The sequence below is a fragment of the Haliotis rufescens genome, unplaced genomic scaffold (genome assembly GCF_023055435.1).
Source record: "Haliotis rufescens isolate VD_foot unplaced genomic scaffold, xgHalRufe1.0.p SCAF_1, whole genome shotgun sequence".
In the NCBI taxonomy this organism is placed as follows: domain Eukaryota; kingdom Metazoa; phylum Mollusca; class Gastropoda; order Lepetellida; family Haliotidae; genus Haliotis; species Haliotis rufescens.
Window position 1 is genome coordinate 27866877 of NW_025963779.1, and position 12440 is coordinate 27879316.

Here is a 12440-nt window from a genome sequence, read left to right on the forward strand (position 1 = left end):
TACCATACTTTAAGGTTGGTTGGTTTGTTGTTTAACGCCGCACTCAGCAATGTTCCCGCTGTATGACGGCGGTCTGTAAATAATCGAGTCTGAACCAGACAATCCAGTGATTGATATCATGAGCATCGATCCACGCAATTGGGATCGATGACATGCATCAACCAAGTCAGCGAGCCTGACCACCCGATCCCGTTAGTCGACTTTTACGACAAGCATAGTCGCATTTTACGGCAAGCATGGGTTGCTGAAGAACTATTCTATCTCGGATCTTCACGGGTCGGACAATTTTGGTACTTTCCCGCACAGACATGACATGAAGAGAAACGACAGATACATGTGTAGATAAACATACACATGATGGATAAACAGACAGACAGAGACGGACTAGTAGTTACACAGACTGACGCACGACAGAAACACAGACAGATCTCAGATACACATACGGATATTACCTTAACGTCTCCATTGATTGATATTACAAGTACGTAAAACACATTAGGTTAAGCCATAAAGGAGATTGGGCCACTGCATCTGATGTGAGCGGGGAGCAAGGGTGGCCCAGTCGTCTAAGGCGCCGCGATTCGCTGTGCAGAGTTGCGTCCCTTAGGCACGCCAGAAACCTATGATTGTGGGTTCGAATCCCGGTTCGCCCCGATTATGTTTCTAGGTTTGTCAGCACCATACCCGTGCTCGTGGGTTTCACCGAAGTGGTAAACGTGTGAGACCTGCATCACTTCGGGCTTTCCTCCCACATTAAGCTGACACGGCGTGATATGACTGGAATACTGTTAAAAGCGGCGTTAAACCCTACTCACTCACTCACTCACTCTGATGTGAACGACTGTCTGGACCAATAGAGGACTGGCCTTCCATCTCGGCACGGGTTCATAATATATCTATTTTATTGGATTGCTTTACTATTTTTTTAATTTTGAATAAATAACCGGCCACGGAATATTTCAGAGTTTGTACCTTTAATGGGTAGTGTTGACTATTAGTTGCATTGCTACTTATGCATTAACTGTTGCGACACTAACACTTATGTGAAATAGTGGTTCTACCAGCGCGCATTACAACATGAATGCCTTTGCATTCCTTCAATGTAGACATTTAAATATTGCCCGCTAAAACCCAGGACATGTTATGAATTGCTTTGGGTTTCACCAAAGTTGTCAGACCTGACCTTCGGGCTTTCCTCCCACATCAAGCTGATGTAACTGGAATACTGTTCAAAGTTGCGTTAAACCCAACTCACTCACCCACTCAAGTGCTAAGGGACATGCAGAAAAGACAATTCAAGCTGTCATCGTTGAAGCTCAGATGTGTTTAATATGATTGTCAGCACCAAAGCCATGCTCGTGGTTTCGGACCATATGTTGACGCCGCACTCGTATTCCAGCTATTTCAATTCGGTCTGGAAACAATCCAGTTATTATCTATGTAGCACAGGCGGCACGCCCGTCTTAGCATGTCCTCCCTTAGACTATCTCGTAGTATAGTATTAACGCCAATCTTAGCGTGTCCTTCCTTTAAGCTCTATGTCGTATAGGCATATGCTCCATTTACCGCATCCTGAACTATAGAAGACACGGCAATCCTTGCATTTATTCCAGTTACCGTATACTGTAGCATAGAAAGTACATTAATCGTAGCATTTATTCCACTAACTGTATGCTAAGCATAGAAGACACGACAATCGTAGCATTTATTCAAATTACCGTATGCTGCAGCATAGACGGTACAACAATCGTAGCATTTATTCCACTTACTGCATGCTATAGCATAGAAGACACGAGAATCGTAGCATTTATTCCAATTACCGTATGCTGTAGCATAGACGGTACAACAATCGTAGCATTTATTCCATTTACTGTATACTATACTGAAGGAGACAACAATCGTAGCATTTATTCCATTTATCGTATGCTATAGTATAAAAGACACAGCAATCGTAGCATTTATTCCATTTATGTATTGGAGAATGTCCGAAATCTCGCAATTATTTTCGCACTTGAAGCTTGTTCGAGGCCGAAAATAATCGCGGTATTGAGGACTTTCTCCTACTTAAAACAAAGTTCGATCAAGTTAATGTCCCAAACTAATCTTCAAGTGATATTTACTATACTATGCTTTACTATGGGAGGCCGACCGCTCTTGTTTAACTATGGGAGGGGAACCTTTCAAGGAAAACTATGTGACGATTTAGTACCCATACTCAAACTATTGGAGTGTTAGCAAAATTATTGCGTCCATCCAACTGTCATTAAAGTTCACGTATCTTTGTTTTAATGTATCCTATATTTAAGGAGACTTCTAGATGACCGGATACACCCCTTTAAACCACCGAGAGTAGTTGCGCAGGCCTGAGCCAAGGGCCCTCCTGACCAGTTTGCTTCATCAAGCTCCAGTCTCACAGGCACCATTAACGCCGATCGTTGTGTCACTTGCTACAACCACATCAAAAACATCCACAACAGCAGCCTTCTCGTCTACATCTCCATCTACATCAACATCGTCATCAATACCCTCCATGAGCCAGATGTCTACACCCATGCCGCACATCAAACTGCCACAGTTCTCAGGAACTGAGAATGCTCAAACGCGGTCGGATGACTTTGTTAACTTTTCCAATTTCTTCTCTTATAATGATGAGAAGTGTCGACTCATGCCATTTTACCTTGAAGGTGCAGTCAAGCTGTGGTATAAAAATCTCCCTGAGGGCGACAGGCTAGATATGACTAAGGTGAAAGAAGCCTTCACCAAAAGATTTATGAAATCATCAGCCTTTGATGTCAGTTTGTTACAGTTGGCCCAGGAACAGGAGGAATCCATCAACACCCGGGTCGAGACAGCAACCATCCACCTGAAGCTGCCGGCATCTGTCATTGTGGCTGTAGGTGTATTGGCCTTCGACCCAACATCTGTCAGTGGGTATATAACAAAGAGCCCACCAATCTACAGGAGGTCCGTCACCAGGCAGAGCTGGCCCAGAAATCACTTGTAAGTGCAGTTATCAGAGGTCAACATGATGGCAAAAGTTGACCACCTCTACAGTCTGGTTGCCCCCCTTATCTCGAAGACTCCAGCTCCAGCTCCCCAGGCCTCATATCAACAGCAACTGATATATCAGCCACATGAGTCCTGTCAACGGCAATGACCACAGCTGTCTAATCAACTGCCACCTCCATTCCACCAGGCCCAACAACATCGTCACTACATCCAGTATGAACAGCATCAGCAACGACCCCGCTTCACACCCCCTTCATTCCTCCAGCAAAGATGTCTTGGATGTGGTATGTATTGCTCAAATCGTTCTGCATGCCCACACTTTCAAACAATTTGCTCATACTTTAACAGGGTAGGACATCATTACAATGTTTGCAAGACAGCTCATAATTCACAGAAAAGAGCTCCTAGGCAATAGGGACTCGCGCCTGATTCTCAATTCACTGAGGTCAGGCACCAGAAACCATTGGTCTCACTTGCGACTCCCTTATTCAAGAACACAGTCCTTGTAAAGGTGCAGCAAGTGAAGACAACAGCACGGGTGCTTCAGTCAGCTGTGTGAGCATGCGCTTCCTTCATAAAGTAGGCTACATGGGATTTTTTTTTGTCAGAATCCCATTAAACAGAAATTGTAGGAGTAGGTGGCGAAATTCACAAAGTGCTAGGTAGCATATCATTAGATGTCAATATTGGCTATATCTGTCTGTCGCAAACCTTCCATGTCTTCTCTTCCCTCCATCACTCCCTTATCTTAGGCATGGACTTTCTGGACTCGAACAAGGCTACAGTTTGTCTTGCCTTGCCTGCAAATGTCTGTATATCCATGAAGGTCTTCTTTCAGTAGCTATTGTGGAAATCAGTGCAGGATATGCTAGGTGCAGGAAGTCAGTTACAATCCCCTCTCGTTGTCAAGTAGATGTCCCTGTCCTGTCCAGGCTCCATTCTCCTACTTGAGCCAGTAGCAGAACTGTCCAAAACCAAACTTCAAGGTGCTAGATGCCTTGTAACCAATTCCAAGAAAGCGGTATACATGAGATTATTAAATCCCAATGATTCACCAGTACATCGAAAAAACCCAAAAGTACTTGCCACTGCCTCAGAAGTCGACCCATCCAGTGTATCAGTTCTCTCCGATACTCCTGTCCCAGACCTTTGGTCATGTCAGGTCAATCAAGCTCCGTCCCCTCACAGTACACAGGGGTCACATCACATCCCCTGACCTCAGGCCAATCATTGACTATCTTCAGAAAAGTGAAATTCCAAACAGTTACACAGACTCTCAGGTCAAAGGTCCTCGAGGCCATGCACAAGAGTTTGAAATGTTGGATGGTATTCTGCATCACTTTCACCAGGCAAAATACAGATGCAACAAAATATGCACCCTCCTTCTATCAGACAGATTTTGTTCCCTTGATTCTACGCAAAGATCTCCTCTATTCCTATCACGATTCCAAAGTAGGTGGCTGCCATCGTGGTAGAGATTCAATTAGACAGGCTCTTCTTGCTAAGTACTATTGGCCTGGCATGTATCAGGACATTGAAAACTACATCAAGTCTTGTGATATCTGTCAAAGATCAAAACGTCAGACAAATGCCAAACCTGCTCCTATGGTTCCTATGCCAATTGAGGACACCTTCTCCCGTATGCATATTGACATTTTAGGTCCCTTACCTGAAACTAAAGATGGCTACAGGTATGTTTTGCTTGTAGTTGACTCTTTCACTCGTTGGACTGAAGGTTTTCCAATGCGTTCTCAAGATGCTTATGAGGTTGCCCAAATTCTCTTCAATGAAGTTATTACTCGTTATGGTGTCCCGTGTACCCTTCTTTCTGACAGAGGTCGTCAGTTCACTTCAAAGCTTGTAAACACACTTTGTGAGCTGCTTGACATCAAGCACCATTTTGCATCAAGCTACCATCCCCGCACCAATGGTATGTGTGAGCGCCACAACAGCACCATCGAGCAAGCTCTCAGAGCCTACGTAAAGGCTGACCAATCCAATTGGGCAGAACTCATTCCCTGTGTCATGATGGCTATGCGTTCAACACCATGCCACTCAACTGGCTATTCTCCTCACTATCTTCTCTTAGGTAAGGAAATTCATTTTCCTGTTGACACTGCCTTACTTCCAAAACCCACCATAGGTAAAACTGCTGAAAGCCATCTCCGCACCCTGTTGGAAAATCTTAAGGTAGCCAAATTGATTCCAAAGGATAATATGCAAATCAGTCAGGAACTAAATATAGACCGACAGTATCTCAAAGCCAAGCCTCCGTCCTTCTCAGATGGTGACAGAGTATTGATGACAGATCCTACAGTGAAAAAAGGTCTTTCTCCCAAGTTGTCCCTCAAATGTTTTGGTCCTTACACTATCACTGCACTTGGTCCAAACTTCAGCATTCTCACACTGGCAAAGTCCACAAGTCCTTGATACATACTGACAGATTGAAAACATACACTGAGCGTGCTGAAAATGCTGACATGCAACCCAATGCACAATGCCCTGAAGCTGATCATGAGTCTAGGTGCTCCTCCCCAGAGCCTCATGTCACCACAGACCCTCCACATGATCTCACAGTCAAATATCATTGATCAAGACAATATATCACCCACCTCCACTCCTCCATCTGATACACCTATCCAGTCTCAGAGACACAATGCAGACACAAATGACAGGCAAACCTTCCCTGCAGATTGCATTATTCGATGCAAAAGGATCAACAATATCAAACACTACCAAATCAAATGGAAAGGGTATTCTGGCATCACATGGGAACTGACTTCCAATCTAAGCCAAGATCTCACTGAACAGTATCATAAGCACAAGACAATGTCTGGGCATAGACGCAGGCATGGGCAGAAGCACTTCAAGTATTTTATTAGTTCTAAGTCTCCTTATTCTTTTTGGGTATTTCCCTCTGGTAACCATGGCAAGTGCATTTGAATGTTATTAAAACGAAATGTGTTTCCAACTAAATGAAACGCAACAACAAATAATGCAATTGATTCCTGAATCTAAAACTCCTTCATCAACCCGTACAAAGCGGGCTGTCCTAAGTTTTGTTGGTTCCTTATCAAAAACTTTGTTAGGAACAGCCACAACAAATGATGTCAATATTCTAGCCCAACATATTAATGCCCTCACCAAACAGGATGTGAATGTTGCACATTCTCTACAACTGCACTCAGAACATTTGTCCTCCTTTATAAAGCTAGTTGATACCAGATTTTAAAAATGCTATCAAACGTGTAAAAGAAAATCATGATGCCATCCGTTTAACAGCCCATGCTATGGAGCAGAGTGTTAAATCCATTCAATCCACATTTGCTACATTAGCTTCTCTCTTGATAGATCAGATACGGAAAGCATATATTGTTGAACACCAACTGGAGGAACTTAATTTAGGTATTCTTGATCTCGCCAAGAATGAATTATCACCCCTCGTATTCCTCCACAAATCTTGCAACAAACAATTCATCACCTTAGTACCCTTCTCTCTAAAAAATATCCAAGCTTTAGGCTTTTGCAAACAATGCCTGCCTTCTACTACTCCAATGCCAAATTCTTATATGCTCGTGCAAAATCCTTCGTTTGTATTTCCAAATAAAGTTTTCAATTTCCTCTATCATTCACTCCCTCCAATTGTATAAAATTATCTCCCTGCCTCTTTCCATCAATGGTACATCTCCTCATACATCTCAACTTTTGGATATGCCCGATTATCTTGCACTTTCTCCTGAAACTTTGATAGTTCCCCCTTAGCTTCATGCAATGGGGATGAAAATATCCTGCACTGTCCTTTTCATATAGCTCTACAATCGTTTACTAAACCTTCCTGTCCTCTGGCATTATTCCAAAATGAAAAAATCACAGTTAAAACGCTCTGTGAACTAAGCCTCAACCTCCCCAGATCATTCCTCTCATGTTCTTGTCTATCGCATTCCCTTTCTGAAACTTCACTGCCCTAATAGTCATTGTACAATTCCTGGTTGTACATTTTGTGTGATCGTCACTCCTTGTAACTGTTCACTGTCAACTGAAGAATTCTTCTATCAAGCATCTTTTGGTTCCTGTGATAACACTACCCAGCACATCACCCACCTGTATCTTGTCAACCTTGCTCTGCTTCAGCATTTCTTTGATTCATCTGTCCTCTCTACCATTGCTGGAGATACCAATTTTAAGACAAATGTCAACTTTACCATTCCAAATTTTAAGATATATTCACATGGATATTCAACTATTTTGGCTGATGACAATAAAGCTCATCTTAGTTTGAAGCTCATTGCAGAAAGTGCAAAGACAGATGAAACTATTTTCAAAACAATTGCAGAACACCTCGTAGATGGCCAAATTCCCATTCAAACTTCCTGGCTTGACACTAGTTCTGTTATTGCTGTCACAGCTGCTGCTGTCTCAAGTGTCGCCGTTATACTGGTTCGTTGGATGTTCTTCAATATCCGCACACTCTCAGCAGCACCTACGCTTGTAACCTGCATTGGCCCTGTTAAAGCTGTGTTACCTCCTGCTCTTAATTATAATTATCACACTCTACCTAGTTCAGGTACAGCTAGCTTTGTCCTTACTGACCTTGCTGACTACCATGTTTCTATTCTCCTAGGCCTTATAACCCTAGCTATTGCTTCCACCCTTCTTCTTCTTCTCTATCAACAGCGTTCAGGTCCTTGGAATGGTCTAGTTCTTGAACTCACATCAGGTTCTGAATGTGTGGCAATCCCAGTCATATCTGACACACTGTCCTTCATACTGGGATATTCAATCACCCTCAACCGTGGAAAACCTCCGCATTGCTGGTTACTTCTTCCTCACACTCTGTGTTGACTGGCCAGGCTTCATTGTAACTAACCAGCTTACTAAAACCTCCGTCACTATTCCCAATACCATTAGGATTTCGTACTTCAATGCTCGTCAACTCCGAAGGATGTTCAAGCAACCTTTCAGTGCCTACCACCTACTTGTCCATAATAACTTGTATACAATTCTTGAACCACCTACTTCAGTGCAATCATTTTAGTGTGTGGGCAGCAATATTTGTGCATTGCATCATGTATCATTTGTTTCAGCTTGGTATTCATATTTCACGATTGATATGTTTTGATAGTGTTTTGTTTATTTGATTGATTCTCATATTTTGTACGTTCTCAATCTTTTAGCTTTTGAGAACAAAAGCTCCATGACGCCCAGGGGTATTGTCATAGGTGTAAAATTTGTCATTTTTCCTCAATATTCATATAAAAGTTAACTGTGGTAATAGTCTTTATTGAGTTTGATTAAGGTAAACGTAAAGTGTTGCATTTAGTCAGTCTCACGTGTGAAGGTCGCCGCTATCTAGAAAATGGTATAAAATCCTTTGAGCATGGTCAGTATGATCTATCTGTACATGTCTCAGCCTCTATCGCAAGGACCGCTTGGCACACGTTTGCTGATACGTCCAACTCATATCAATATTTTCGGACTACTCATCAATTGTTATTCAACTTATGTGGACATCACTTGGTCAAACTTCTTAGGAAAGACTTAATTCCTATTCTCGGCACACGAACTCAAATTTTCTTATCAAGCTGATAATTGAACATGCAGTAAATTCGTGACCATTCAAGGTGTCTAGAGTATATATACTGGCTAGCCCCGGGGGTACCTCACTGTTGAGAAATCCCCAATAAAGGAGCTGGCCATAGACACTTTGTTTGGTTTCTTTGAAGGTAAGTCATGATCACTTTACTATTTCTCTAAATTTATAAGTTAAATTGTGTTATAATTTGTATCGTATATGGAGCAATATTATCAGCTGTAAAGGTATTTAATCTTATGTGATTGATCATGTATAAGGGCAAATATATCAAGTGGGTTGTATCTATTTAACGGAATTATCTGTCAAATGTACGTTACAAAACTTAGACAAAACTATCGTTTAAGTATTCACTCCACGGTATAACATATTGAATATCAAACATGTTCCGAGTCAGAAATAAGGTGTGAACAATCGGGTGTCGTGGTAGCAAGCTGTGTATTTTATCTGCATGTTAAAATTTTAGTGTGATTCAGTTAATTTTTATATGTGAAAACGTCGTGTAAATGCAGACGAACTCACTTTGATCAGACTTTTTATATCACACGAGGTATGTACATTATCTTTTAATGTAAGGATTCTATCATGAACCATACATTGCATGTATTACTTGTTCATAAACAGAATCCAGACTGCTTTAAAAATTGTTTATAAGAGTTAGTTGATGTAAACGTTAATTACTATAGCTAATATATGATGTATTTGCATCCCACATATTTATGCTAATAGCACAACTAAGCCAGAGCTAAAACCAGTAATAATATTCATGTAATCATTTAGTTAATCTGTTAGCGATGTACAAATAAGATAGGTAACTCTCTTGTAGGTACATAGGTCTGAACATAACGCATTTGTAACACAGCTGCAGGAAACATGTAGACATTACGAGCAATGTCTAAAATTACATATATCCATATATTATACCATTCAGTTATGGGAATGGACATTTGTTAATGGGCCGGTTGTATGTGGATGCTATCTGATATAGTTTGTTTGCTGCGGTAGTTTAGATAAATTATAGATATGGCCTATAACATATACCAGCATAAAACAAATGCTCAGAAGTTACAGCCAACACATGTTGTTATTTATATTTAAATCTTCATCCATTTGATACCGATATTGGGTTTAACTAGGTTTATGCATAAATGAGATATACCTTCTGGCAGTGCCATTTCACAAGGCGTAATCATAATTAGGAGTGGCTGAAAATAAATGTCACATAAGATTATGTAATTTTTCTTTATAGGTATCTTTGTAGACTGACTTTTATATTGTTATTTGTAATTGGTTGTTTTATCACTTAGCTCACGGTACGTTTGTTTATCATGAAACTTACACTCTTATGTATAATCATTGTTTAATATCACACACTGTTGTGATAACTGCTTTTTTGTGAAAACTGTAAATGTTCTGTATGATTTTGTACTTAATATGTAAAAAAATGTAAACAGACTGTCGAGAAATTCCCAATAAAGGAGTTGGCCATAGACACTTTGTTTGGTTTCTTTGAAGGTGGTGCCCGATCCCGAGCTAATTCCCCAAGGCTAATTCTATATATTGTGACGGTTTGAATACGAAAGTGTCAAACCATCATACAACTATCGTAGCATTTATTCCATTTATTGTATACTGTAGTTAAGGAGACACAACAATCGTAGCATTTATTCCATCTACTGTATGCTAAAGCATAGAAGACTCGACAATCGTAGCATTTATTCCATCTACTGTATGCTAAAGCATAGAAGACACGACAATCGTAGCATTTATTCCATCTACTGTATGCTAAAGCATAGAAGACACGACAATCGTAGCATTTATTCCATTTACTGTACGCTATAGCATAGAAGACAGCAATCGTAGCATTTATTCAATTTATCGCATGCTATAGCATAGAAGACATGACAACGTAGCATTTATTCCATTTACTATATGCTTTAGCATAGAAGACACAACAATCGTAGCATTTATTCCATTTACTGTATGCTTTAGCATAGAAGACACAGCAATCATAGCATTTATTCCATTTATCGTATGCTATTGCATAAAAGACACAGCAATCGTAGCATTTATTCCATTTATCGTATGCTATTGCATAGAAGACACAGCAATCGTAGCATTTATTCCATTTACTGTATGATTAAGCATAGAAGACACAGCAATCGTAGCATTTATTCCATTTATCGTATGCTAAAGGATAGACGACACAAAAATCGTAGCATTTATTCCATTTACTGTATGCTATACTATAGAAGACACGACAACGTAGCATTTATTCCATTTACTGTATGCTATAGCATAGAAGACACAGCAATCGTAGCATTTATTCCATTTACCTTTTGCTATTGTTTAGAAGACACAAGAATCGTAGCATTTCTTCCACGCCAACCTTCGCATCTTGTCTATCTTGTGTGTATGTTGTTATTTAGGAGACAGTAAATCCCGTCTGACCCACGTGTATGGTATTGTTAGGGGAGACGCGATAATTGCAATGTTGAAATTTCTCTGTGAAATGGTAAACGACATATATACCTTAGGCTGGTAAACGAACGTAAAGTTATTTTGTTTGGTTTGGTATAATATTAATTCAATAAGCGTTATGATATACTAACAGTGTGTCATTTCTGATACATCGATATAGTCTCTTTAATACTACTGCTAATATAAAATTTTGAGACTTTCCCTGGCAGAGTTGACCTAACAGGGTGAAGATCTGTTGGTTGTAACTGACATTCCGTGCTGGGTTAGGTCAGCCCACTGTCCACGAATTAGGTCATGCCCTACGAGTTTTATTATGGTAATGAAACAATAACCCCAATCGTTATAAGCGTGCTCGTTAGTAAACGTAGTTTACTGTATTGAGAATGTACAGTCACCAGGACAAGATCGGACGATTTGTGTAAAGGATTGTGTCGTGATTAATGCCGTTATTTAAATTGTAATATGCAACACGTTTAAAAAAACGAACGCCACTATATGTCAGGTCGGCACATGCAAGGCATTGTTATCTACTTAACACGTCATGCCCGTTAAAGGACATCAACCATGCCCGTAACACGACATCAGCGTGATTAACAGTCGGGAGCCTCCACGCGCAAACATATCACGATTGTTCTATTATACATATATGCACCACGATCGATAATTATTATATTGATATCAAATAAATACACAGCATGATAGAGCAAATATACAACATTAATATTATCATATATAGAACAGTAATACTCACGTCAGTAGGGTTGAAAAAACCCCAATCAAATTAGTGTTGAAGTGATCTTGGGTGTTTTGGGTGTTCTTCTCTGGTATGAGTCAAGTCTCACTGTGGTAGGATGCAACACCTGTGCTGTATGTCATCTACGGCTCCTATGCTAGATGACTAAAGAGAAACGAGCTACTCGCGCAGTCCTTCTACACAACAAGCGTGGACAATGTGGGTCATGGGCTCTGTCTTAAAGGTACAGTCGTCACCACTCGCCCTTTTCCGTAAGAAGACTCGCCCACATATCGATCAATATTATGTTGGAAAATGTGACAAACCACTCAGAATGCGCGTTAGGATTGAGATTCTTTGATACAAAAAATCTAGAGCACATAAATCAACTATCATAAATAAAGCAATTAATATGTGACTATTTAAATAAAAGCGGTCAGATTTATAAGAAATCTCGATTCGAGACGATTTACGAGTCCGACTATGTTATGAACATTTCTTTACGAAATACTATTGAATAGTGATGACACCAGGTGTTCGCGAAAAGGTGAGCGTATTCCATCCCGCCCGGAACGTATCCTGTCCCTGTGGAACCCGTCACAAACCCAATTGTTCACCTGTTTAAAC

At 40.5% G+C, this 12440-nt stretch overlaps 1 protein-coding gene across 1 annotated transcript in view; it reads right to left on the bottom strand.

Annotated features, from left to right (window-relative positions):
* Positions 1 to 12049, bottom strand: part of LOC124149480 (kynureninase-like) — a 53134-nt gene extending 41085 nt beyond the window's left edge. The window contains exon 1 of the mRNA XM_046521094.2: positions 11832 to 12049. The gene's annotated coding sequence lies outside the window, so the exon portion shown is untranslated. The remainder of the gene's footprint in view (positions 1 to 11831) is intronic.
* Between the last annotated feature and the right edge of the window lie 391 nt (positions 12050 to 12440).